The 27,240-nt window shown below is 44.9% G+C and overlaps 1 protein-coding gene across 1 annotated transcript in view; it reads right to left on the reverse strand.

Moving 5' to 3' along the window:
* LOC138471899 (ficolin-1-like) overlaps positions 1-27,240 on the reverse strand; it is a 499,560-nt gene that overhangs the window by 417,869 nt on the left and 54,451 nt on the right. The gene's annotated exons all lie outside the window — the stretch shown is intronic.

Below are 27,240 nucleotides of genomic sequence, written 5' to 3' on the forward strand. Positions count from 1 at the left end.
AAAATAGGATGTGGATGATTGAGCCAAAAAGAGGGTCTTTCAAAGATGATGGGGAAAAGTTAGGTGAGAGCATTCAGAAACTCCCTTTAGAGAAGGATGAGGAGTGAGAGGAACATTGAGGACCAGCCAAAGCAGGAAGAGGGGGAGTCACTTACAGGAGGATACAGCTTGATACAATCTTGCCAAGGGTCCTAGTGAAAAGCGAGCAGAAGGTGACCCTGGCTAACAGGCTAATTAGTGATGCCCGTTTCCATTCACCCTTCACCAGGCTGTGGTGAAAGGCCACCCTGGTCTGATTGTACTTTGAGACGTTGAGGCATGGTGATGAGTAGTGTGCAGCAATAAAATTGGCTTTCTGATCATTTTGGGGGCCGCTTGGGGTGTAATGGGAAGTTCTCCATATAGTCTACTGTTGTGTGGCCATGTTGGTAGCGAGGACTGGGCCTAGCAAGCGGGCAGTAGGGTCAGTGGACCCTTTCCATCATCTGTCATCATAGGCCACTCATGGCACAGGCCACAGAAAATATTTTGTGCAGCACAATTCCAGATGACAGGGGCTGAGTAATTGCACACAATTCACAAATCAGTAGCCTTGACATGCCACACTTAAGTGCCTTGAGTACATCACCAACATTGTAAAATGTATGCCATGTATATGGCTTTCAATTTCTTCCCCTCAAACTGATTGCTCGCTGTTTACAGTACTCTGTATGTACAATACTGAGCACTCTGCTTATTACAGAGAATCCAAGAAGTTAAACCTGTTCGTGCTGCCCTTCATTCTATTTGCAAAGATTGGAATTAATTTATTCTCAGGACCCCTCTGTGTTCAATAATGTATATGTACTTTCTTGTCATTCTTCTGCAGCTAGTTTTATTGGTATGTTAATATGGGGCTTATTGCTCAGTATAATCATATGTTTTCCTCGGCTTATCACCGGCAAGTGAATGGAATCTGTGAGAGACTCAACTGTCTGCTTAAAGAAAGGATAGTCAAGCTTAAGTTAACGTTGAAAAAAGGATGGCTGCATTGTCTGCCTCTTGCATTATATGCGTTGAGGAATCAACCAGGCTCTGACCATCATCTTACGCACCATGAACTAGTAACAGGGAGGCAAATGAGAATGTCTCTCACTCCTTCATCGAGGACTCAAAGTGATGCCCAGACAACAGCAGAATGTTTAGAAGATGAGCTACATGCATAATTAACATGTATAACTACAAGCATCTCTGTCATTTCAGACCAAGTCAAGCGGAAAGGGTGTTGGTCTCAGAACACAGATGAAGACCATACAGCAACCGGATCAAAAGAACTTTCACTGCCAAGAGTTTTTCCCGGAGATCAATTTCTGATCTGGAACTTTGTCTGCAAATGGGATCAACCCAGGTTTAGCGGTCTGTTCATTGTCGAGGACGTTACTCCATCAGCAGTGAAAGTGTTGGGAAGACATGCTTGGATATTCCTGGGAGACGTGAAGATCTACAATGGCGAGACCGCTTCACCCCCACCCCATTCAGAAGCAAGCAACAGAGAAGTAGTTCAGCGTGTGCTGACTAGATAGATGACGAGGAAGAAGGACGCAGAGATTGTCCAGTAGACAGATAAAGAGTTCATTGGACTATGGCTCATTCGAGATGCTCTTTGTAGCTGCTAAACAAGGAGTGAAAGAAAAAGCTATTGTTCTTGAACCACAGGAGCTTGCTAACATTAGACTGAGACATACTGAAGTCTTGAAAAGAAATACCAGACCTAGAGTTCATCTTTGACAATTGGAAAAGGGAGCAGATCCCCGATTCCTTCCTCACTGAGTTTCTCTTTGGAGGAACACATGGTAGTGCCTGATGGCAACGGTCACCGGATCATTCTTGCTGTTTTTCTCTTCATTCTTCATGCATACCCTGCGCTTGTGGGGAGAACTGTTAACGTTCATCTGTTCCTGCAAGATCCTAAAAATGGTACAGTCATGAGGAGATTGCGTGCAACCATAATAAAGCAAATCCTCCAGCTTCCCGAGCACTGTATGGAAAATACAAATGCCCCTGTCTGATGAAGATGCTCATAGACTAGTTGGAATGGTCTTTTATTGCTTGATTGAAGAACGCCCTCATCTTGGTGGATGACAAACAGACACTGTACTTTTCTGAGAGATCCTAGGAATCAACAGGCAATCAATCAATTGCTACGTGATATAATTGAGCAGGTCCATCAATTGTCCGAGACAACACAGAGAGCATCTTGAATGGGTTTGTCGAGCGACGACTGTCTTGAAAAGGGGTGTTTCTTCCTCGGGACCAGCCCTTATTAGCATAAATCACCCAATTCCACCCAAATGACAGGTCTGCTCGTGCCAAGCAATGAACTCATGCTAGTGAAATGACACATTCAGTATAAATGTAGCATTTATTAGACATATAGCATAATATAACATAACAGTAAATTTAGCAATGGAACTTGGGAAACAATAATAATAATTAGAGAAATCACAAAACTTAGATAAACCACATAACTTAGAGAAACACAGTCTTACGTCCCTTGAGATGGTATTTTAATCAGCGCTAGGAGACCCAGGGTCATCTTAAGCTAACTGCTGCCAGCCCCGCTCACAGATAACAGTGCTGCAAGGTGCCGAAAAGAGCCTCATCATGTTCTGGGCCCTCACTCTTGCTCGAAGTCAGTCTGCAGATGGATCTCCCCCCCCAGTTCTGGGTGCGTGTACCTTTTGTGCTCTCGTGCCATCAATCAACATGACGCACAGTTCCAGAACCTTTGTTGTGCAAAATAGGTTTGCCCATGGAAAAATCCAGCTCTCTCTGAGATGCTCCGTGCTCGTACCCCTCCCTTGGCGCCCTGTCTGCGAAAGCACTGGAATGTCTTATCAGCGTGGGGAAGGCCGTACCAGGCCTTTTCAGAGAGAGAATGTATGTTTACAAAGCCTGGCAGAGCCACGATTGCAAAGGCAGAATATTCTAGGAGAAGCTGAAATCAATTAACCCCTAGTGAGCAACTCTACCAGGCCTGCACTCATAGTTTAGTGTTTATAGCGCTTCAAAGATTGGCTAAGCGCTATATAGGTGCAATAATGTCCTAAACACTCCAATACAAGTCTCTATTAGCTACTAAACTGGGGCCTCCACCCTGCCTGTCTATGCACAATGCATAATGTAACCTTCCACCCCTCCTAGGCCGGCACATTCCTTGTAGCTCACTACGGCTTAAAGTAGGCGCTACCCACATTACTTTCAGCATTTAGCACATATTTTGAATAAGCTATTGGTTTTTAGCTGTTAATGCAGCCGTATAAGGCCCTAATATGGAAATATGGCACTTTGTATCTCATGACAGACGACATCCATAATCTGCTGGCCTTGGTCTTTTATTATCTGCTGGAAGCACATCCTCATTTGGTCTGGCGAAAAGAGGACTCTTTTGTATTCATCAGGAACCCTATCAACCGCCCTGCCATCAGCCAGTTACTTGTGGAGCTTGTGGAGCTTGTGGAGCTTGTGGAGCAGATACATCAATTGCCAGAATATTTTATGAGATTGCCCGATTAAAGTTTGGTTTTTCTTTCCTTAAAAGTAAAAGTAGAAAATGGGCAACATAGATAGTAACAACAATGTGGCAAACAACGAGAGAACACCATGATATGCAAGAAGCTATTGTTGTATGTGTTCGACTTATTCGTACATCATCTACACATGCATTATGTTCATTATCATTCTACTTTCTCTCACAGTACGTACTGTCTATTATGTAGATCCAAACAAAGCAGTAGTTCCTGTGTATCTTCCTATGCAGCAGAAGGATAAAGATTTGGCAACCATAAGGTAGCCAATGCCTTATGTAAATGTCCCTACTCCAGTGTTGCATATGAAAGCACCTACTCCTATGACAAGATAGGTCTGGGCTTCCCTTTGGGGGAAGGTTGACTTTGGATCTTTTTTGTGTATCTATGCTACCTTCATATTATGCCAACAGGATGAAACCTCGTGTGAATGTTCCTACACCAGTAGCACATGTAAAGACACTGATTTCACTGACCAATGTTCCTATGACTCCCCGAATAAGAAGGAAGTATGCTGACATACTTCATGAGATGATTATAGAAGCTCATGAGGCAAGAAGGAGACCTAAGAGAAGTATAAGGGAAGATGATCATGACTTGAATGATTATCTAGACAGTACAGCTCATTTGGGAAACAATATGTGGTATCAGCATATAAAAGAGGTAGGAGAGAGGACATCGAAAAAGAGTTGCTACGTTTGTGCTTGTGTGCCTTATGCTATGACTGCAGCTCTAACTTTCAGTGTAATAGAAATCCCAGATAATGAGGCCAGATGTCTTATTCACCTTGCAGCATACATGACAAGAGGTTAGTTTCAAGGAAGTCAGGCTGCTCTGCAATGGGGAGCGAAATGGTTGTTTCCATTCCAGGATGATTATCGCAAAATTACACAGATGGAAAAGGAATCTAGATGGAAAAACAAAATGCTTGTGTATCCTGCAGGACAAGGTTAAGTAATCTTTAGAGAAATGAAGAGACTGAATTGTTCTGAGAAGGAGGAAATAGCTTGGATGCTGGGAACAAGCTCAGCTGTTAATCTATGGAAAAGTGAAACCTAGTAAAGGATGGGAAGAAGGGATGATGTCATGCACAGCTCACCTGTTAAAAGACGAATGTGTATGAGAATAGACAATGGGGCTCATTACGAGTCCGGCAGGAGCTGTGCTGGTAAAACCGACAGGCTGCCGCCGGACCTGTAGTGAATTACCGGCACCGGACTTACCGGAATTACCAGGGCATTACAGCCCCAGTGGTCCGGTAAATCTGCCGCCGGCAATTCTGTTAATCCCCATAGGACTCCACGGGAATGGGGACAGCGGAAACACCAGCACCATGTCGTGATGGTGCAGATGTTTCCGTGCATCTCTCGTAGTTTGCCGGTCTGGAAAACAGTGCCGGTACGGTTCTACCGGACCGGAAAACGTGTAATGAGCCCAAATGAGTGTTCTAAACCATGGGCTAAGTATGCCAAACGACTAACATGGGTTGAAGATGAAGCGGGTCCACTAACAATAATCTTGTGGATCCAGAGCTTACATGAAGCTGCCCAAGGATTGGGGAGGACTATGCTCTATCATAAAAAATCATGTTCCAGCATTGATGATTCCTAAAAGCGACCTGAATATTGGTGAATTTCCAAAAGCAGATGCTCACCTGAGAAAGAAGAGATCTGCTGAAATCCTGAATCGATTGAAGAGAGAGAACTATTTCTCAGCCAAGTCGATAGAAGCCTTTGATTCTATTCCATATGAACACAGATTGTTTAGTTAAACGTCATCAATATTCACAATAGTTTTCATGCCCAGGATTCAGGTGGATGCAAATACTAAGTGGTTGCAAATAACCAGGTGGGAATTATTGCAGACGATCAACACAACCATAAAAGGGTTCAATGCTATCAAGGAAGAGCTAAAAGCCATAAGACTGATGACTCTTCAGAATCGATATGTCCTGGACATGATCACAGCCATGGATGGAGGTGTTTGTGCCAAAATTGGAGAATCATGTTAATTCATACAGAATCATTCAGAATCATTCATACCTTCTCATGATGATGAGAATGGTACCTTGATGGAGGCCATAGAAATGCTGACGAAGTTACACGTCCAAACGATAGAAGAAGTGGAAGACATTGCTGATGACAGTTGGTTTGAATCACTCTTTTCATGGGTCCTACAATGGATGGCAGATATATTCAAGTTCCTTGGAGCCCTAATAGTGATGCTAATGCTTGGATTCTGTGTGATCAGGATAATAATCTCACAGAAGAAGACTGCAAAGAAAGCTGCAGGAATGAAGATTATGATTGATGTTGAATCGGGATGGAAGACTAAGGAGCTGACAGACGAAGAGATCAGAGACTATATGAAAGCTAGTATCCATGCACCTGAGGGAACAAAGTTGCTATACCCAAAGAATCACAAGAAGTATGTAGGGAAATGGATTTACTTCAGTCCAAGTGGACAGTGCATGCTTATGTCTTGGGATAAGGATGAGCATGTGAAGTCAGCAGGATGCCTAAAGGGAGTCATAAAAATATGGGTCCCAGAGAAGCATTTCTTTAGACAAGGATGTCTAGATGTGAATATGGATCAGAGAGTGGTCGATGAATCACCCAGAGGGGGGAGTGTAGAGGTGGAGCCAAGTACCCTCACCTAAAGCTCCTCCCCCATGCTACCGGTATGTTGGAAACCAGAGTGTGAGACATGTGCAGTATCAGTGAAGATACCAATACCAAGAAGAATCCTGGAAGCAAGGTTCCCATTGAGAAAACCATACCTGCATTCAAGGCAATATGATGGCCACTTGAATGAAATCCTGGAGGAAGTGTGAAAACTGAGAAAAAGGGAAGACTGGTGACATCATGAAGAGCTGAGCTGATGTACCCAGAGGAGAGACAAGAAGCTGAAGGCTATAGACATTCTATAGGTCTAAAGGAGTAGGCACACATTCCTTTCCTTCCAATAGGTATTTGTCCAGAAGGTAAAGACTGTCCAAGCCATATAGTTTTCAACAAATGTAACTCATTCCAAGACTGTTTTATCCGGTTTGTGATACGGACGAAGACTGATGAACGATTCCTCCAAGGATTTTTTTCATGCCTTTCTGTTACACATACCCACAGCTGACACGTGGAAATCCATCTATCATTACTTTGCTTGGTGATTAGAGAATCTGTATAGTGTGGGAGCGATTGCTCTTTGCAGCACTCGCCCAATACTATAGGCATAGAGCTTAACACATACTAACATAATAATAACACATTTCTCAGGATTTTCAGGTGAGTTGCACAAACCTTTGGACCAACACAAAGAAACACTCTAGAGTAACAACATGGGAAATGTAGTTTGTAATGTTGTGATAATGTTTTGTGCCTTCTGCTGTCTCTACCTCTTTACACTCCTTGTTCTATGAAAGTTGTCATTTTCCTAAGCACAAGCTTTGACCCTTACTAACGTAGCCCCGATCCATGCTGTTACGGAAGTCATGTATAGGCAGGCAATAAGCACTGCTAAGGAAGCAAAGAGAGTAAGGAGCAGTGCAGAAGTATATTTTAACAAGGTAGATTCCTACATAACTGATTCAGACCGTATATCAAACAACATGTGGTATAGCCACATGGCCAAAGTAGGGAAACAAATGACAAAAGAGAGCTGTTATGTCTGCTTTCTAATCCCCTATACCATGAGTGCATCCAGAACGTTTGTGGCAACTGGAATTCCAGCAGCAAAAGCACAATGTCTCATGCATTTATCACTCTGCAACACAAGAGAACGATTCCAAGGGAGATGAGCAAGACTAAGGTGGATGTCCAAGAACACAATCCTATACGAAGATAACTATATAAAGACTCAGGAAATGTTGGACGATTACTGGAATACAGATAAAATATAGAATATATCACAGAGGGGCCGTGTAAGGGGGAAGTACAGACAGTGACACAGGAGGGGTTACAGTGTCCCAAGATAGGACCCAGAGAAATAGGAGGAATGCCAGGATGCTGAGAAAGCTCGCAGCTGCTTGTTTATGGACAAGTATACACAAAAGACGGATGGAAAGAAGGAGTGGTTGGGAGGAAAGGTTCCAGTGGAAGTAGTACAGCAAGAAAATGACAAGTGCCTCAAGGAATGGGAAGTGAGTGGCAAACTACTCATATGGGTAGAAATCGAAGCAGGGCCCATGCCCATCGTACCGCTCAAGGGAGCAGCTTTATGTTTCCAGAATGATGGTGAAGTAGATGTTGGGGAAAATCAAGGATGTAAGCAGATTTTGAAGATACCAGGCATAAAGGTTGGAACAGCAGTGTTCATGGTGCACTACTGGGCCTGAGGGTTGAAGGCATACTTGCGGCTGCATCCCTACTAGGGAGGCATATGTACACTTGTACATCTGAACACCACAGCACTGGTAGTGCCTCTGAAAGACATGCAAATAGAACGGTTCCCTAAAATGGATAACAACAAAAGAAAAAAAGTGATCTGTAGGACTGACCAGAGTGAAAAGAGGGAACTATGCTTCATCGGATATGGAAAAGGCATTGGATTCGATACGACCAGACCATAGGCTGCTCAGCATAACTGAGATGTTTGTGCATCTAGCGTTCCAGCAGTCCAAACAAGCACAAATGCAAAATGGCTCCGTATTACACGTTGGGAGCTGATGCAGACAATAAACTCAACCGTCAAGGGGTTCAACACCATCAAGGAACAGAGGAGAGCAGTTAGGCTAATTGCCATCCAGAATAGATATATTCTAGATCTCCTCAGAGCCATGGAGGGAGGCGTTTGTGCCAAGATCGTGTTTTCTTGCTGTACATGTGTTCCTGCAATGACAAAGATAATGGTACACTGACAGAGGCCATCACACAGCTCTGTAATCTGCACACGAAGATGGTGGCAGAAACGAAGATTGTAGGAAAGGACCAAAGTTGGCTGTCTTATGTATTCTCATGGATACCGACATGGATGGCCAATGGCCTGAAAGTACTGCCATAAGTATTTATATATAAAGGAGACAGTTTCGATTTTTTCAAGTTTACCGATCTATATAGATGGTCTGATGAACAAACCCTCCGTGTACCATGTACCATAGACCAAGTATGTGATACTTATGCACAGTATTCAAAATGGTTTAATAATGTTTACACAAAGATAAAAAACTCATAAAAATGTTCTGCATGAACATGACCCACCACAACAAAACATGGTAGGTGTAAAAACAAAACACTAAATTCACATACATATGACCACATTAAACAGTAATAAAAAACACAATTGGCTTTAACACCTCTTACAAATTCTGAATATTGTAACTCAGACAAAAACAGATCCCGACATGTTTCAGTTCTTTTTTGCACTAATTGCACAAACTTTCTTCAGGGGAAGAACAACACGATTTTCTTAGTCTCCACCATGTAGTCCAGGGCCACACAAAAATATTCCAATTTTGCTCCTAAACCCAGGATAAAGAAAAAAAGGGGGGCCATCACTATATGTCACCATCATCCACCTTTTATAGTCAGTCTATGCTTGAAAACCTGAAAGTACTGCCAGCAGTTTGGATATTACTGCTGATGACATTTTGCATCATCAGGATAATCATCACGAAGTGTAGAAAGAAAAATACAAACTTTAGGGATGAAAGCACTGATAGAGGTGGAGACTGAAGAAGATGAGGAAACAAAAACACAGAATGCACTGAAATCACAACTGACACAGTGTCCTCTGTTCCTGACAGGAATGATACTCCATTAGCCATACAACACCAGTGTTTATTGGGGAAAATAGGTTTGGTGCAACCCTGATGGAAACTGCAGTTATGTGACATGGCGACTGGATGATCATGCAAAATACTATGGACATCTCGCAGGGATAACAAAGGTTTGGCTCCAGAAATTGCAGATGAACAGAGAGAGTGATGTAGGCCGTGTGGTTCACAAGTCGACCAGAGGGGGGATTGTAGACAGGGGACCAAATCTGACCCTCATGCCCCCCGACACGACTTTCAACACGAAGGCAGAGAAATTACAGATGTGCCTCACTCTTAAGCCCATCACTGCAATCATTGATGCATTGCAGGTGTGAGAAGCGTTACTCTCTCAGACAGCTGTTCAGACCACACCCAATCGATGATTCAGAGAATATGGAAATTACATCGATTAAGAAAATCGACTAACTGCAAAGCCAGAAATTAATGATGTCACCACTGACATCATGACATAGCCGCACTTATACATGTAGTACATATTCATCCATTCATTAAATTAAACAAACATGCACTAGTCTATTGCATATGGGCATGGAGCACATGCTTATGACCCACGCAGGTAGAGGAAAGACACACATACATATCTTATATTCACATCCTTTGCCAAAGTTGAAACCGCAAGATGCAAAGTATTCACATATCTAGCTTGCACATGCTTGACTGCTACTAACGTAGAGATGCCATAAGGGATGATATGGAAGCTATACGCCTCTGAAATGAATGACAATGGAAAGACAGGATTATGATCACTGCACAAGGCACCCAGCCAAGGACAAGTGGAGACAGGAAGATTCCAGTTACCAAGACAATGAGCCACTTGCAGCAAATCAGGCTAAAATCCTCATAATTACAAGCAGGACGGCTTCATTTCATCGTCTCAACACATGTGACTCAGCTGAATGGGACAGATGGGGAGGGCTGCTTCCATCGAGAGGAGAAAGGTTAAAAGTGTAGCCCACAAACTGCTAACTGAATGCACTCTCCCAGGCTTAGGTGATCAGAGATTTATTGTATTGTACTGTATTTAGTTATTTATATAGCACTCTTTCCCCATTTGTATGGCCTCAATGCGCTTTGTGGTAGGAATGCCCTCTGTGACCGTAGTCAATGTGCTGGAGGTTCTACGGGTTTTAGATTTTGGAGATGCATGTGTGCATTTTTCACCGGTCTAGGATTTAAGTGACTGGCTAGACTCGACTAAGCAGCCCAGAAAAAGGTCAGGCACGTGGGTGGGTGCTGTTGTTGGTTTGCAATAGAGTGCTATTGTTGAAGAATCAATGTATGTCCAGCTATACCGGATTTCTTTTCATTGGTATTCGCTGTATGCTAGTGGCAGAGGTGTTGAGGTACGTCACGTATTTCAGTGTGGCCGGCTATGTGCGCTGCTAGACCGGATGGGCATAGCCGTAGCTGCATTCTATGGTGCATGGATGTTTGGCCGTGCCTGTGGCCTGTGTACATAGATGTGTAAGGTATATGTACCGTAGGCTTCGATGTTGTTCAGCTGCAGCGATCTTTGTCCAGTGTCGATGGTTTGGTCTCATTCGTGGTCTCTCTGGGGCGAGAGTCTGAGCGGTGAGGGTGAGTGAGTTTATTGCGGTGTGCAACAGTGAAAGCTGCTGGCTTCCCTTGTGTATTTGTCAGGTAGGAATGTTGCAATACTTTGTCAGGGTCGGCCAACGCAAATGTTGCCGTTGATGACTCCTCGCTTCAGGACGAACAACTGCGAATGGAAACTCCTCTCGAGCCAGATCTGATGGGGGAAAAGTCCAAAACTCTAGAGACACCTGACCTGTCACATCACCAAGATATACCAACAATGAACAACGCTCTAACACATGAAAATCGACAGCCCTGTGGCGTCTCTGCTCCACACGACAAGCTGCTGCTTAGTGGCATCTCCTCTCCTCTGGCGTGCTCAGAAGCAATTTTGAACAAACCAGCTGCCTTGGCAAATACCTGTCCACCTCTAACAGGAACTTGGGAAGACAAGCCCCCCGGTGCCGTTTCGGGTCCAATCGTAGTGGACGAGAAACGATTGGGTTGCCAGGAAAGCTCGGACTCTGCTGTGGAGCAAAGACATAGAGGGAACCCCTCGTCAAATGACCCCCCTAATGAACCTAAAGAAAAGGAAGAATTGGTCCTTCTCAGCAAAACACCACCTTGTGCCAGAACTTCCAAAAAAGACTCTCTGACATCAACGGCTTTGACTCCTTTGAGAGCTAGAATGCTTAGCGAACTACCAGAAACACCTCTGAGAGCTAGAAGACTTAGTGAACAACCAGAAACTATACCAGCTGACTCGCCAAAGAAAAAACTGGACATTCCGACAATTATGTCAGCTGTAACGGTGGCTCTCGTTCCCTTTACAAAACTGTATGAGTCGATAAACAACACTTAAAAGATCACAGCACAATCTCAGCAATGATGCACTCCAAACTCCTCTATTTGGAGGGTTACATTGCTGCAAGGGAAAAACAATCAGAAAGAGTTGAATCTAATATAACACGACAGGAGACTTCTGAAGACCAGACGCAAGCAAATCAAACAATTTCCCAAGAGGTAGGGTGCCAGACCCCACGCAACTGGAATGAATTAAAGCAAGTCCCATCCAACACGCTAATTGGTCTAGGGATGAGCGAAAACTCGCCCAACAACCCATCTCAAAAAAAGTCAAATGTTTCTGAGAAAACTATCAACCCCTCAAGAGAAATCAAATACATATGTAAAAAAACAGTCAACCAGAAATGAAGCCATCGCACAATTGTGTGTGCGAAGATAATGAGTCAATACTGCCGGTCGACCTTGAAAAACCTAACACTAAGGAAAGCGATCACCTGTTGAACAAAGACTTTCCAATCTTCGCAGACTCTAAGACAACACAAGTTGAAACTCCGAGGAAGGAGAAACAACTGGTCTTCCGCCTACCACTGTCGGAAAAGAGGCCAGCCGTCAAACCAAACATGAAGCCGGGCCAGAGAGCAAGGCCAGGGGCGAGCCGCAATTCCAGTGGCACGGAACCTAAATATACCAAGGAGAGCCATCCATCTGTTTCCATCAACTTGGTGGAGCTAACTAGCCCTTCAGATACATCAAAAACAACAGAGGACTTTTTTGATGGAGGAAGCCTTATCAAACTTAAGCCAACATCTCAATGAAATCCCGGTGAACATACCTGATGATATCTTGCCCTCAAATAGTCCAAAAGACCAGAGACTTGAATCTACAACAAATATAAACGCCTGTGAGGCAAAAGACCAGCTCCTTTTCCTGACACTGGAGGAACGCTGCAAGAAGGCGGCCAAAATTGAAAAATGGGGGTCCGACCCGCTGGCGTATAAGGAACTTGTGAAACCCGTTGAAGGATCTCAATGGCAGTACCACTCAAAAGCATCAACGTCACCCAACAACAGTCCTTGGAAAAAAACAAGAAAATTCCCTGAAAACTCAGCCACCCTACGAGGATCGCAGAGGAAACGATCTCTAAGAGAAGGCGGCAGAACACAGAGGAGAGCTGAAATCCAAGAAACAGAAAATCGAGGCAGAGGCTCCCCAACAAAACTCAGAGTCCACACAGCGAAGAGACTAAATCCAGCCTTCAAACTGGGCCAAGTAAGTAACAGTAGAGAAAACGTTATCCTAAACAGAAGAACAGTAATGGGACTTCTTCACAGCATACCGAAACTTAGATCAGTGTAATCTAACGACCTAAAAATAGTAGAACCAAGCCTTGAAGGTAGACAGGCGACTGCATACCTGTATATAATTTCCAGATCTGTAAAACAGAGGCTACGGGACTCTATGGGAAGCCTCCTAAAACTAGGAGACGATCTCAGAGAAACTGATGAATCTAGACACCAACAACCTCAAGACATTCACAGGCAATGTCAAAAATACCTAAGTCCACCAACAAGAAAAGAAAACACCAGGCGCAATAGATCACCATCAGATAACAACCGAAACAAGCAGCAGCAATCTGGAATTCATGAGGGGTCTACTGAAACGCCTTTGGAAACTCTAAGAAGGTCCCGTGAGGACAAAGGTAACGAATTTCATCTTAGCCAAGAAGAAAGACCAAGAGTAATCCGAAAGCAAAGTAAAGAAGGAAAGCAAGAGTTTGTTGAAGAAACTGAACGCACACCCCTCGGCCCATTGACTTCAATAAATTGAACACTTAAGACCATAGACAAAGAATCTGAACAGCCAACTGATAGGGGAAAACTCAACTCTTTGCAGAATTTATGGGCTTGGCTTCCGAAGACTCTTGCCCTCCAAAGAAAATAGCAATTCAAGAATATTGAGAAACTCGACCCAACAGTACAATGAACAAACATCAACTCAATTACCAGATTGGGCTCATGGAACACACGAGGGTTTTCTCATCTCATGGTTCTAGGGGATGTGAACCTGATTTCTTTTGACATTTTGTGCCTCCAGGAGAAGTGGCTCACAGAGAAACCCGTCCTAGATGGGTTTGACTTAGCCTTTGCTGCAGCAAAAAAAGGATCCAAAGGGCGGCCGTCTTCAGGCCTGCTAACCACGATACGCTCAGGGAAAGGGATGAAAATGATTAAAATCTTAACATTGACTCTTTTCCTACTAACAGTTCAAGTGCAGTGGACTTACTGGAACTCAGAACTAGGCAAGCCATCGGCAGCATCGGCCATAATCATGAACACTTATTGGAACCCAGATGCCATCACTGACACTGACTTTTTGGACATGATGGAGAAAGAAGTCGATCGATCATACATTGATTATTCAGAAACACACCTCTTCATCTGCGGGGACTTAAATGCAGTCTGCACAAAGAAGTCCTCACAGCCTCTGGGGACCTCGGCAGAGCTGCGTGGCAAAGCTTGGCTCTCTCTGATGAATTCCAGAGACCTAGTTAATCTTGATACCACCTACGCCTGCACTGACTACATTTCAACTTGGGAAGGTCGCTATTCTTCAGCTACAATCGACTACATTTTTGCCTCAACCCCGCTGCTTGAAATTATTGCTTCCTTTACCATCCTTAAAACCTTGGCTAGCAACCACAATTTACTGAGCACAATGTGGCCATCCTTTTTGGTGGAAAAAGTCATGCCTAATCCAAACTTGGAAGTAAACCTTAAAGGAAATCGTCTCTCATTGAGCGCTAACAACATCATCACTCTGACCAGCAATTATGGTCAGCTGGAAACATCAAAAGTGCCAAATCTTCAACCAGACTATTGCTCGCTGCTCAACACCTTCAAAAAACTCAAACTGAACCAAGGTGTGGTCACAAAAAAATCTATTCACAACTACGATCCAATACTGGTCGCAAAAAGACGTCCCTTAAAAAAATTAAGAAGAGCGCTATCTAGCAACAACTCAGAGGCAAACAGACAAGTCCTATCTGTCAGGCTGAAGCACTATAAGACCTGGCGGAAATCCTATGGCCTTACCTTGAACCAAATGGACTCAGAAGCAATGTTGAGGGCTGTCTGTGGCAAAAACACCTGTAACTTCTGGGCTTTGATCAACTCTACAGAACGAACTACGAGCGACTCGTTAATAAACAACATTGGAGAAGACATTTGGACGACACACTATAAAAGTCTTTTCTATGATCCTTCTGGGATCTCGACAAGCTCAAACGAACAAGATGAGTCACCCTGGGTGGAGCTACATGACAGACAGGATATCTTGGAAGTCCTGAAGAAACTCAAAAACTCAAGAGCCCCAGGCCCTGACGGGCTGACTAACATGCACCTGAAACAGCATCCAGAAGAATGGTCATTGTTCATTAGTCAAGTCTTTCAAAGATCTGCAAAAGCCAAGCAAGTACCAAAATCTTGGACTACCTCAGTAGTAGTTCCTATCTTTAAGAAAGGAAACAGAGATGACCCCAAGAATTTTCGTGCCATCGCACTCCTGGAAGTGAGTGGCAAAGTATATGGGTCACTGCTTCTACGCCAGTTTCAATCATGGTCAAGTGGGGCACCTTGTGACGATCCATTCCAGCCCGGCTTCAAGAAAAATGTTGGCACTAACATCAATACACTAACCTTAAGCATCTTGAAGAGTAAATCACTGGCAGGAGACCCTCGAATCTTCATGGCTTTTATCGATCTAAGCCAAGCTTTTGACCAGGTAGATAGAGCGAGACTGTGGGAGAAGCTAAGAAGGTGGAATTGCCCGGCTGAAATACTGCAACCAATCACAGGACTCCACAATAACAGCAGAATACTCCGTCTAAACCATCAAGGGTCTCTATCTGAAGAAATAACCACAAATCGAGGGGTAAAACAAGGCTGTCCCCTGGCCCTGGCACTCTTCTTGGCCTACATGGGAGATTACAAAGAAATGGAGCCCAGGGTCAGAGCCTTCCCTCCCAACTTGGCCAGGTTAAAATATCTAGGATCCTGTATGCGGACAATATTATTCTCCTTGACCAAACTGCCATTGGATTACAGAGACAGCTGACCAACTTTGCTGATTAAATCACAGAATACCACCTATAAATCAACAAATCAAAACCAAAAATACTATCGTTTGGAAAGGAGAGAGGAAAAGCAGACAACTTTTTCTGGCTCTTAGAAGGTGAACGTATTGAGAAGGTAATAGACTTCAAGTACCTGAGCATTATGCCAGACAGCTCACAACATGAAAGTGCCTTGCAAAACTACCTGCAAGAAAAAACAAAGAGCCTATCATTCATGCTAAAGCCATTGATAAGAAGTTTGGCGCTTCTCCTTAATACCGGTCATAGACTTCTATAAAGCAAAGGTTGTTCCATCACTTGCATATGGAGCGGAAGCTATGCCAGGCCTACCCAAGAAGATCTGGCTCACACTCGAAAGCCACTTCTGGCGGAAAGTGCTGAACCTGCCGAATTCAACGCCTATGGTTTTAATAGGGCGCAAACTGATCCAGTTGTCGTTACAATCGGTGGTAGAAAGAAACACCATGATGCTGTTCAGAAAACTCTTGCTGGAAAACCGCCTACAGCTATTGGTAGCAATTACCAACGAGCTGGGGGGCAGGGGGACGCTGTACTGTTCTAAACCACTGGTCAACGGACCAAGAAGCCAAATTAGAAATCATCCAATGCTCTAAACAAGACCTGATTGAAAATCCAACAAAGATCCACAAAAAAATGAACAAATCAGACTGGATCAAAACGTGCGAGGAAGCGGCAACCTACAAACTGACCTCGCACCTTCCGTATGTGACCCAGAAACTTCATGTGCCACAACCGTTTGTGGGTAAATACCCAAACCGGAAACTGAGAAACACTTTTCTTAGAGCGCGCCTAAACCTTCTTCATACTAATGAAATCTTGGGCCTCCGTGGCATGGCGAGCTCAAACAAACGCAGATTCTGCAAAAATCCCAACGAGGTTGAAACAACGAGGCACTTCCTCCTATCATGCCCAGGAGTGTAAAACATCAGGCAACCCTACTTGAAGCCTATTTTAGCCTCAGCCTACATTTTTGACAAAGACGTCTGCTGGGCAAGACTAGTCGGTGGCCAAAAGAAAGTGCGGGTGACGGCCACAGCGAAAATAATGGAATAATCTTGGCTACAGCAGACAAAGAAAAGTAGACAAAAGGACAGAAAAGTAAACGAAAATCCTTGTAAAAACCTTGAGGGTTAATCAAGTATAAAATTTTTTTAAAAAAATGTAAAATAGATTTCATACACTTTTAGTGAGGAGAGCAGCAGAGTGGACAGCAGACTTATGGTCCTCATTGCTCTCTGCAATTTACAATCCAATTCAAGGGATGTTTGGGCCCTTATGAGCACGGGACACCCAGCCGATGGCAATAATTTGGAATGTTCCCTGAATGAGGTATCATGGTTGGAACATTTTACCAAGTTATATTGTAAACAAATATTTTAAATAATGTAATATTGATCTTTGCAACCATGATGATTGTTCACTGGTTCAAAATTACTCTTTGACTTTCTTCCCAAGAAAAGCTTGGTTATGCATTAACCAGTCAAATATTGGGGATGGCGCCTGGTCCAGATTAGGTGCTGGTTGATTTCTTTGGATCAGAACCCCATATTTGTAACCATACTTAACGATTATAGCCTGCGATATGGTGCCACCTTCCTGGACCTGTGCTGAAATTGTTCCGATCTTTGAAAAGTGCGTTAGAGATGCCCCCAGTAATTATGGCCCAATCTCCCTCTTGGATGTTGAAGGGAAGATGTATGGGCAAGGTCTTTTTGAACCTCTGGCAGCATGGGTGTTAGAAGAGGAGGCTATTAACCATCGTCAGGCGGGCATCTGCAGTGGTATCAGCAATAATGATAAGAATGTTCGTCTTCAGTGTTTTTGCAAAAAGTATGTTCTGCTAATAAAAATGAATGTTTATGCAGCGTTAATCGATCTCCACACAGCATTCGATGTTGTGCCAAGGATGAGACTCTAGACCATGCTTGGAAATGTTAGGAACTGTAGGGTTACCGCTCACTCTTTTAAATGCAATTCGGTGCCATTATACAAGAAATACAGCAACTGCGAGGTTGGATATAGATGGCAGAACCACTGAGTCATTCAATGTAGAAATGGGAGTTTGCCAGGGCTGTGTCCTGGCGCCTAGATTATTCTGCCTGTTTATTAATGGGTAATTGAAAAAAATATTATTATTGCTACTCCAGACGGATGCTCCCTCACTGGCAAAAGAGAAGATTCCTGTTTTGAAGTTTTCAAATGATGTGGTCCTCCTCTCTCTTACTCCGGTGGGATTACAGACGGGTTTATGAGTGTTCATGGGATTTTGTAACACAAATGGGCTTTCAGTCAACGTGCAAAAAAACAAATGATTGGTTTTCCGGGGCCGTAGAAAAAAGAGGGGGGCACTACATCTGCAACTAAGTGAAGGTCCTACTGGACAGGTAGACTATTATGATTATTTGGGGCTGAGACTGATTGCAAATTGCCGCTGGGATGCGCAAATGGGGAAGGCTGAACTCTTGCGGGCAAGGCACAGTGGTGCACTGATGAGGTTTTCAAAGGAGTAGGGCGCTGTGGCTGTATGTGTATCTATAGAAGCCTACAAGCTCCAAGCCAGGAATGCAGCCACTTTCAGGGACGAGCTCTCGGGTAATATTGGCTGCCCTAAACTGACTATTCTTGAAAATAAATACCTTAAAAATATCCTTGCTCTCCGTATTGCTCACCTAACCTGCCTATGTGCCTAGAAACTGGAGTGCAATGCATAGATTGGTTTTGTCAAGCACATCCAGTCTATTATTGGTTAAGGCTTTGGTCGACTAAAGTATTGAGAAAGTTCAGAGAAGCAGTAAAGAGGGATGGGGAAGCCTATCCCCTCCTCCCCCCTACTATACTATGACATGGAAGAAGGCCAGGAAACACTGCAATTACCAATTCTATTTTGGACGAATTTCCAACGGACCAATGATTGACAAGTATGTCGAGAGATACCCCCTCAGCCAGCCCTACAGACCAGGTGAAAAGCAAATTTCCCCCAGAGTGGACAAGGAGCCCCAGGCTATAAACAAAGGCACCTCAATTGACAGTCTCGATTAAGCACCCCAAGAAGCCATGTTGCTGACGTCGTTAGAAACACCACGACTTAGCAGCATTAGACATGAAACACACATGCCATCTGCACTCCGGGACATAAATACACACTCAAATACATGAAGAACACGAGCGTACAGTTCTATATTTTGAGGACAGACACATATACATTCTGTCATTGCTTTTATTATTTTTGCCATTAGCCAAATCCAGCAACGCAGAAACCGCAAGAAGCAAGAGATCCTGAGTAAAGCTTGCAGATGCTTACATGTGAATAACACTATGGAGCTGCAGGAGCACATATGGGACCTGACAGAAGCAAGTCTGACTAACCTATGGAGAACAATGTATAGCATGAACACTGTAGAAACTGCATTATAATGGTTTAGGAAAATTACAGCAGGCCACAAGCCTCTCAGCAAGAGACGACATGAGCTGAATTCGGGCTGGATAGAGAGCAAGAAGTGTGAGACAGGACCTGCAGTCAAGGCCATAAGATACGGATGACATTCCATTCCCTAGATGACAAAGGCACCAGTGCAGTAAACACGAATAATTCCTCATAATTTAGAACTGCACAGCTCAAATTTGTGGTCTCGGAACACGTGACCCGGCCGAAGCAGACAATGGACAGCGACTAGCGCTGGGAACGGAAGCTGATCTCAGGCTACCAGACAGAAGACTGCAACAAATATGCTGCAATAGGAGACAAGTGTTGCACAGAGCAAAAGAGCACTCTCATAGACTAAGGTGGTACACACAAGTTGCAATGCAGACACATAGGGCCTCATTACACGGTAATATACCGGCACCGCCTTGGCGGAAAGGGAATTTACCGCCCCATTCCAAGGTTGGAGGGGCGGTAAATCCCCCTTCCGCTATTGCCCTTCCCCATTCCCATTTCTGCCCCAGAGGGCTCTATGGGAATGGGGAAGGCGCTAATTACGGCACCTCAATTTTGCGGTGCCGTAATTAGCTCCGAGGTCCCTTAGCGGGTTGGATTTTAACGCCTGCAAAAAGCAGGCGTTAAATCCCCCAACCCGCAAAGGGACCTCGTAGTAAGGCGGTAGGGATTTACCGGTACCGGTATTTTACCGGTACCGGTAAATCCCTACCGCCATCCGTGTAATGAGGCCCACAGACATTCTTAGTACCTTGAAAAGTTAGACAGAGAGATGAGAATCTTTGCAGATCCCAGGCCTGGGGACATCAGCTCCAGCCAACCAAAGTTTAGTATCCTAGGGGTGGGTAGCAACGGGTCCAAACAAATGGTAAGTCCACAGCACTGCAACATTGTTATAGATAGTGACTTGGGGATGGACCAGGCAAACCACCTGACATGTGAGGACCAGTAGAACAACATGTATAGTGTCCACTATAGGTGGTAATGGGCCAGTATCCAATTAGGGGAGCCGATAGGTTTCCTGGAGAATGGCCCAGGTTGTGACGTCATTTTAATGTAACTGTAGTGTAAAACCAGCACGCGAGCTGAGGACGAACGAGTTGCGCATGGATTCTTCCTGTTCCTTTGCTGATCTCTGTTGGTTTTTGTCTGTAACAAACCACTGTTTGAACTTGCCGTTGACTGAGTCCTCTGTTTATCCTGAGGAAGGTGTTGGGTCTTCCAAGAGTCAGCAAACTCCTAGTGGCGCTCTGGCATACCTGGGAGTTTGTTCCAACAAGTTGGTAGCAGAGGCATGGTTGGCTGCGCCAGCCCGGCACCAGGTTGCCTCCTTCGCCGCAGAAACTGAGAGGCTTCAGGACCCTTGCATATTTCAAGAAGACGGGAAAAAGCTTACCCGTGTACAGGTCATCAGGAGCCCCTTGTGAATCATCCTGCCCGAAGTCAGCGAGTTGTCCAGGCAGACCAAGATGGGGAGGCGAGCGCCTTGAGGAGGTGCCGGCAGCTGAGCAGTGCTAGCAAACCACAGAGTGTAAGTATTGACCCAGTCTAACGACAACTGTGGGTGTGAGGGAGTGTGGGGAGTATTGTGGAGTATTGTCTAGTATCGTTGAGTATTGGCAAAGTATTGTCTAGCATTGTTAAAGTAAGTAGGGATGGGAGTGGAGGTAGAAGTCCCTTTTCTATCTTTAGTGCACATTCAGTTTTAGGGGTAAAAGGTTCTGGCGAATAACCTAGACTATTGACTCGAGGGCTTGGGTGACAGAAGATATGTAAATATTAGTATTCCTGTGGGTTGGGCGTTTTAGCTCAGGTCAAAGATGACGGTATACCCGTGAGGGTTAGCAAGGGAGCTGGCCTAGATTGCGGAATGCGAGTCGACTGGTTAAGTCTAACGGAGCAAGATATTTTGAACGCTAGGCAATGCAGCGGGTGCAGTTCGATCACAAGAAGCATATTGGTATACTCTGTCTGGAGTGCAGGAAGACAGCTGTGGGGTTTTGTGTGGGTTGGCAGTAACGGGCTATTGCAGTGTGCGCGCGGTGTTTGATCTTTCTATATTGTACTGTTAGCTTGGTGACTTCACCCTTAGGTTTGCACATAGGACACGGAGAGCTTGAGACGGTGAGGAGCTTGTATTGGAAACTTGGGATTGATAGACGAGGTGAACAAACGGTGGTGTGTGGAAGACGCATGCGCAAGATTGCGGGTGTGAACTGTGGATTCCATACAAAGACTCTGAACCATTGACTTTGGCCCAGGCCTATGAACTGAATTGCTGGTTGTAGTTCACTGAAACCCTGTGCCCTGCCTATGCAAGTATTTGTACTGTTGATTCACATAACCTTGTCTTTTTGCTCCTTTTTAAACTATCTGAAGTGCCATTTTGCTCCCACTTCAGGGGAGCTGAACTTGTTTAGTAACTTATTGATTGTGTATTTGTAGTATATTAGTAGATGATATTAAGCTGCTCTTGCTAGTGTAATGTTTACCAAATGATTGTAAAATAAATGTATATTCTTTTACCAGGAAACCTTGAGTAAGTGTTTGTTTGAATCACTGTATTTGTTGGTCCTTTGTGTAACTTGTTCTACTGCTCAGCCATCGCTGCATGATAGTGGTTGTCTGCCCCTTCTCTAGGTGGATTGAGCTAGGTCCCTGTTGCATGCTGACGCCCTTAGATTGACCACGTTCTTGGTCAGGGAGGTTTTCCCGATATGGGGCGTTTATGAGGTCCTGCGGTTTGACAACGGCACTCACTTCGCCAACTAAATGTTTCAGCACATCACAACCCTGCTAGGCATTCAGCATAAGTTCGCCTGTGCGGACCACCCGCAAGCAAATGGCGTGTTTGAACGCCTGAATGGACTCCTAAAGGAGTGCATAGCCAAGACACTGCAAAGCACCAAGAACAATTGGTTGCTCTGTTTGCCCCTTGCACTGTTTGCACTGCGTATTAAGCTAGGGTCCGACCACCATTTAACACCCCATGAGGTGGTGACAGGATGGTGCATGCATTTTCTCCTGGCTCCTCCCACAAAAGCACTGAAGGACTGTGAGAGTAGTGCAGATGTGTTAGGACAGGAAATGTATGAGTACATCACTTCCCTGGTGGCTAGCGCCTTTTTTATCTCTTGCCATAAACAGCGAATCCAGGGGACCCCAGAAGAAAGCAAAGAGATTGACTGCGACAACGCACCACAAGACTGTGAAATAAAACACCCTGTGAAAGTGGGTGACATCGTTCTCTTAAGTAATTTTATATGGCGCTGGAACAGGTGCAGGATTACCGGCCCTCATGTTGTCGAGCAGGTGGCCGATCATGCTGTCAAGTTAGTAGGTAAGGCAGTCTGGAACAACCTGCAGGACATCAAGCCCTACAAAGCAGTGCCTTACCTGGCAAGAAAGTATCTGTGACCAACAGAGCCAATGTTCAGCACCTAGACGAGCTACAAGTACGTTCTGAATTTACACGACTAGGGAAACACGGACACCCCATGGTCACAGGATCCCAGGCAGCAGAAGCGGTGACTGGAACACTTGTAGAAATTGACTAAAGATACACTATTTTCCTTTTCCGCACGCACGGAGCCTACATGAACGCTGTGAGGATTGTACTGTTTGTTTTCATCCATGTTACCTTCAACCCGTCACCCAGACACTTTTTCTAACCAGTTTGTCCATGCTGTAAGGAGACCCAACCGGTTCAGAGCACGATCCCCTGGAGTATATTATCTTGTCTTCGTAGAGTAATTGGCCCAAACATATCCACAGCTTGAGCACGGTGACCCCCAGTGCTGGCCACATTAAGAGACCCATCAGTAAGAAAGGTCTGGGAGGAGGTGTTTGCCTTCGCCATCAGTGATTATTTGATCTGCGGAGCTTAAGGGCTCTCACAAAATATTAACAGAATAACGCACTTCTTTGCGCATTTCAGGCAGGCAACTGTATCACCGAGCTGCAAGCATCAAGCAGCGTAAGTGGGAATGAAGGGAAAAATAAAGAACATTAGCGTTATGTCATGTCTATTCATTCCCAGTGGGTTGTTGGGATTTATATTCTGGCAATTATATGTTGTTGTTACTGTTACCGCTCTGCCCTCTACTAACATTCCCCCGACCCAAGCAAGTGGAACGACCATGTCAGGTGAACAAGAGAACACTGCTGATAAGGTAAGGAGAGGTAAGCGCAGTGTTGACACAGGCATGAAGGGTGTAGACATGTATCTGACCGATACTGCTTGAGTGTCTAACAACATGTGGTACAAACACATGACAAAAGTAGGTAAGGAAACCACCGGGGAGAGCTGTTATGTCTGCTCTTTAATTCCCTATGCAATGAGTGCCTCTAGATCATTAACAGCTACTGAAATACCAGCATCAATAGCACAATGCCTGATGTATCTCGCTATGGTGCAAACACGAGGAAGATTTCAAGGGAAGTCAGCAACGTTGAGATGGATGTCCAAAGGAACATTCCCATATGAAGATAACTACATAAAGACATTAGACAGGATGAACAACTACTGCCAGCTAAACAAAGCTATACAGTACATAACTGACGGACCAGAGAAGGGAGAAACAAAGACTATCACATTGAAGGAACTGCCATGTCCCTGGACAAGAGTGAGTGAGATAGGAGGAGAGCCTGGCTGCTGGGAAAGGCCACAAATACTAGTTTATGGATGAGTATACGCAAACAATGGATGGCAAGATGCAGTGATGGGAAGGCAAGCACTGACAATAGCCCAGTCGTCAGTGAACAAGGTGCAGGAAGAAAATGACAAGTGCCTGAAGGAATGGGACGTTAGTGCAAAGTTATTGACATGGGTGGAAAACGAAGTGGGCCCAATGCTAATAATCCCTCTGAAGACACCAGCCCTGTGCTATTAAAACAATGGCAACTTTGAAGTTGGCAAGAACGTTGGGTGAAAAACAATTGAACTACTTGCAGCTATGAGAGTGTCATGGTGCATGCTCCCAAACCCTTGAATCTGCTGAGGGCACCCTTGACACTGGCATCCTTAAGGGCTTATCAAGCCCCTAAGAAGTACCCTAGAATCTCCTGGACTGAGTCCTGGCGCCGCTGGCGCCAGGCTCATAGTAGGTGTTGAACTCAAGGAGCTATATTCTCAGCTTAGTGAAGCTGAGCATTCCGGTACAGGGTGTGGCTGTGGGACTACTTAACCTGAAGTGGCAGGATATGGTTAAGGGACTATTTGTCTGGAACTACTTGCAAGGCTATTTAAACCGCACCCTGAAAATAGAACACGCTTCGGGTTATTCTGCACTCCTGCAGCGTAACACTCACCGTGTCTGCTCAGCTCTTCTTCAGCCACGCCCATCCAGAGTGTTCTATCCATCGGCACCTGTGAATGGAAAAGAGAAGAACAGGAGTTATTAAGCGACGAAGGCCTTACCTGCAATTGAACATTCCAGCCCTGCCTTCCACTTGTTCCCGGACCGCCGCATCTGCAGAGAAGAAGCAGTAAAGAAGGTACCGCACGAGCATCCATTCTCACCTGGGCCGGCATCTTCCAGGAACTTCATCGAACGGTCCTTCCATCATCTTCCTGGAATCGCACCACACCTGCTGAATAGAAAAGACACCGCGGGTTAGTCACGCACAGCAAGAAAGGCTATTCGAACATTCGGCGCGCCTCGCATAGCGCTATATTCACCTGCAAGAAACCTGCTTAACATTGCAAGGAGAGTCAATCCGTCATCCAGAAACCGCTCGACAATACGCCTAAAAGAAAAGAACAAACGCTAGTTAAAAAACTTGGGCGACAGAGACTTTAAGCATCTATTCCAAGAAGTCATTGGTATAGAGACTTACCTGCTTACTCAGGTTCTTCCAAATCAGCAGCAACACCCATCGGATCAGTGAAGTAACTTGATCTTGGGGAAAGACTGTACATACCGCGCCCCTGCCAGAGAGTGCAGGACGGAGAGCCCACCTTTTAAAAACCCAAGGTGAGCCAGAAGAAGAGAAGGGAATAGGAAAGTGGTGAAGCCAATCCGGCTCCATTCAGTTGGCTAATATCTTGTTTCGACGTTGCAGGCAAAGGCCTTCCGAGGTGAGATTGAAGGGAAGGCGCGGGCAAGCACCATTTTAGAAGCAGTGCAACACCAGTGCAGACAGCAGCCTTCAGCCACGAGTTACGCCCCCGTGGAGACCAGGTGAGCGTGACAGAGAGTGGCAACAGCAGTGCTGATGGATCACTATTGGGCTTGCGGATCGAAAGCATACGAGAAGCTGCCACCTGAGTGAGGAGGAGTTTGCTTGTTGGTACACATCAACATGCCCTCGTTGGTAGTACCAAGGAAGAATGTAAAGCTCGCTGAATTCACGAAAATGAATAACAATAAGAGAAGGAAGAGGTTGGTTGAGGTGGCACCAACTGCCAAGGCAGAGGAGACAGAGAAACTGGGAGGGTTGAGAAGAGTGAAGAGAGGAGGGAATTACTTCTCAGAAGCATCAGAAACTGCGCTAGATGAGATCCCAGCAGAGCACAGGCTGTTCAGCAGGACATAAATGTTCTTCGCATCAATAATGCCATCCATACAGACATACACGACGCCACGTGGTTACAGATCACTCGCTGGAAGCTCATGGTAATGATTAACTCTGCTGTGAATGGGTTCAACGCAATAAAGGAAGAGCTCAGAGCGATAAATGTGGTGGCACTCCAGAATAGGTATGTTCTGGATCTCCCCACAGCTATGGAAGGAGGACTTTGCGCAACGATAGGGAGTTCATGTTGCACAGTCATACGTGCCAATGATGAAGATAATGGAACTGTATCAGATGCCATTGCACAACTGGCACAGATGTATGCCAAGATGGAAGATGAAGCAAGAGGGACTGGAAAGGACCAAAGCTCGATAGCTTACATAGGGTCCTAGATGCCATCCTGGCTATAGGACGGACTAAAGATGATAATGGGAGCACTGGTACTGGCAGCCAAATCACTGTGTGGGATCAAAATCTGCATGGCAAAATGCAAGAAGACAGTAGAGGATGCTATCAGAATGCAGATCCTGATGGATGTGAACATAGGAGGAACAAAGGACGAGATTGTTGCTGAAAGGGACAAACTCAGAGAGATAAAATGGGCAGTGTCAACTATTCCCAACTGAATACATGAAACTGGACAATCCGCACGATCCGAATTACTATGAAGGGAAGTGGTGTGGTGCAACCCCGAAGGAGTGTGCTGTTACATGCACTGGTTATTCGACGACCACACAAACTACTATGGACACCTCGGAGGAATAATGAAGATATGGCGGCCCAGAGCCACAGGACTGTCATATAAGGATGTTGTTGACAGGTCGAACAGAGGGGTGACTGAAGAGGGATAGGGAAGCCTACCCCTGCCCCCCCATCCTATGAAATTCATGACACATGATGAAGGTCAGGAAACACTGCAATTACCCATTCTATTTTGGATGAATTCCAAACGGACCAATGATTGACAGGTATGTTGAGAGATACCCCCTCACCCAGCCCTACAGACCAGTTGCGGTACAAATTTACCCCAGAGTGTACAAGGAGCCCCAGGCTATAACCAAAGACACCTCAATTGACAGCCTCCAGTAAGCACTCCAAGAAGCCATGTTGCTGATGTGGTTAGTGACACCACGACTTAGCAGCGTTAGACATCAAGCACACGTGCCATCCGCACTCCGGGACATAAACACACACTCGAATATATGAGGAACATGAGCATACAGTTCTATAGTTAGAGGACAGACACATATACATACTGTCATTGATTTTATTAGTTTTGCCATTACCCAAACACGGCAACGCAGAAACCGCAAGAAGCAAGAGATCCTGAGTAAGGCTTGCAGATGCTCATATACTAATAACCCTATGGAGCTGCAGGAGCACCTATGGGACCTGACAGAACCAAGTGTGACTAACCTATGGAGAATGTACTATAGCATGAACACTGTAGAAACCAGCA

The sequence above is a fragment of the Ambystoma mexicanum genome, chromosome 8 (genome assembly GCF_040938575.1).
Source record: "Ambystoma mexicanum isolate Mex_15411 chromosome 8, UKY_AmexF1_1, whole genome shotgun sequence".
In the NCBI taxonomy this organism is placed as follows: domain Eukaryota; kingdom Metazoa; phylum Chordata; class Amphibia; order Caudata; family Ambystomatidae; genus Ambystoma; species Ambystoma mexicanum.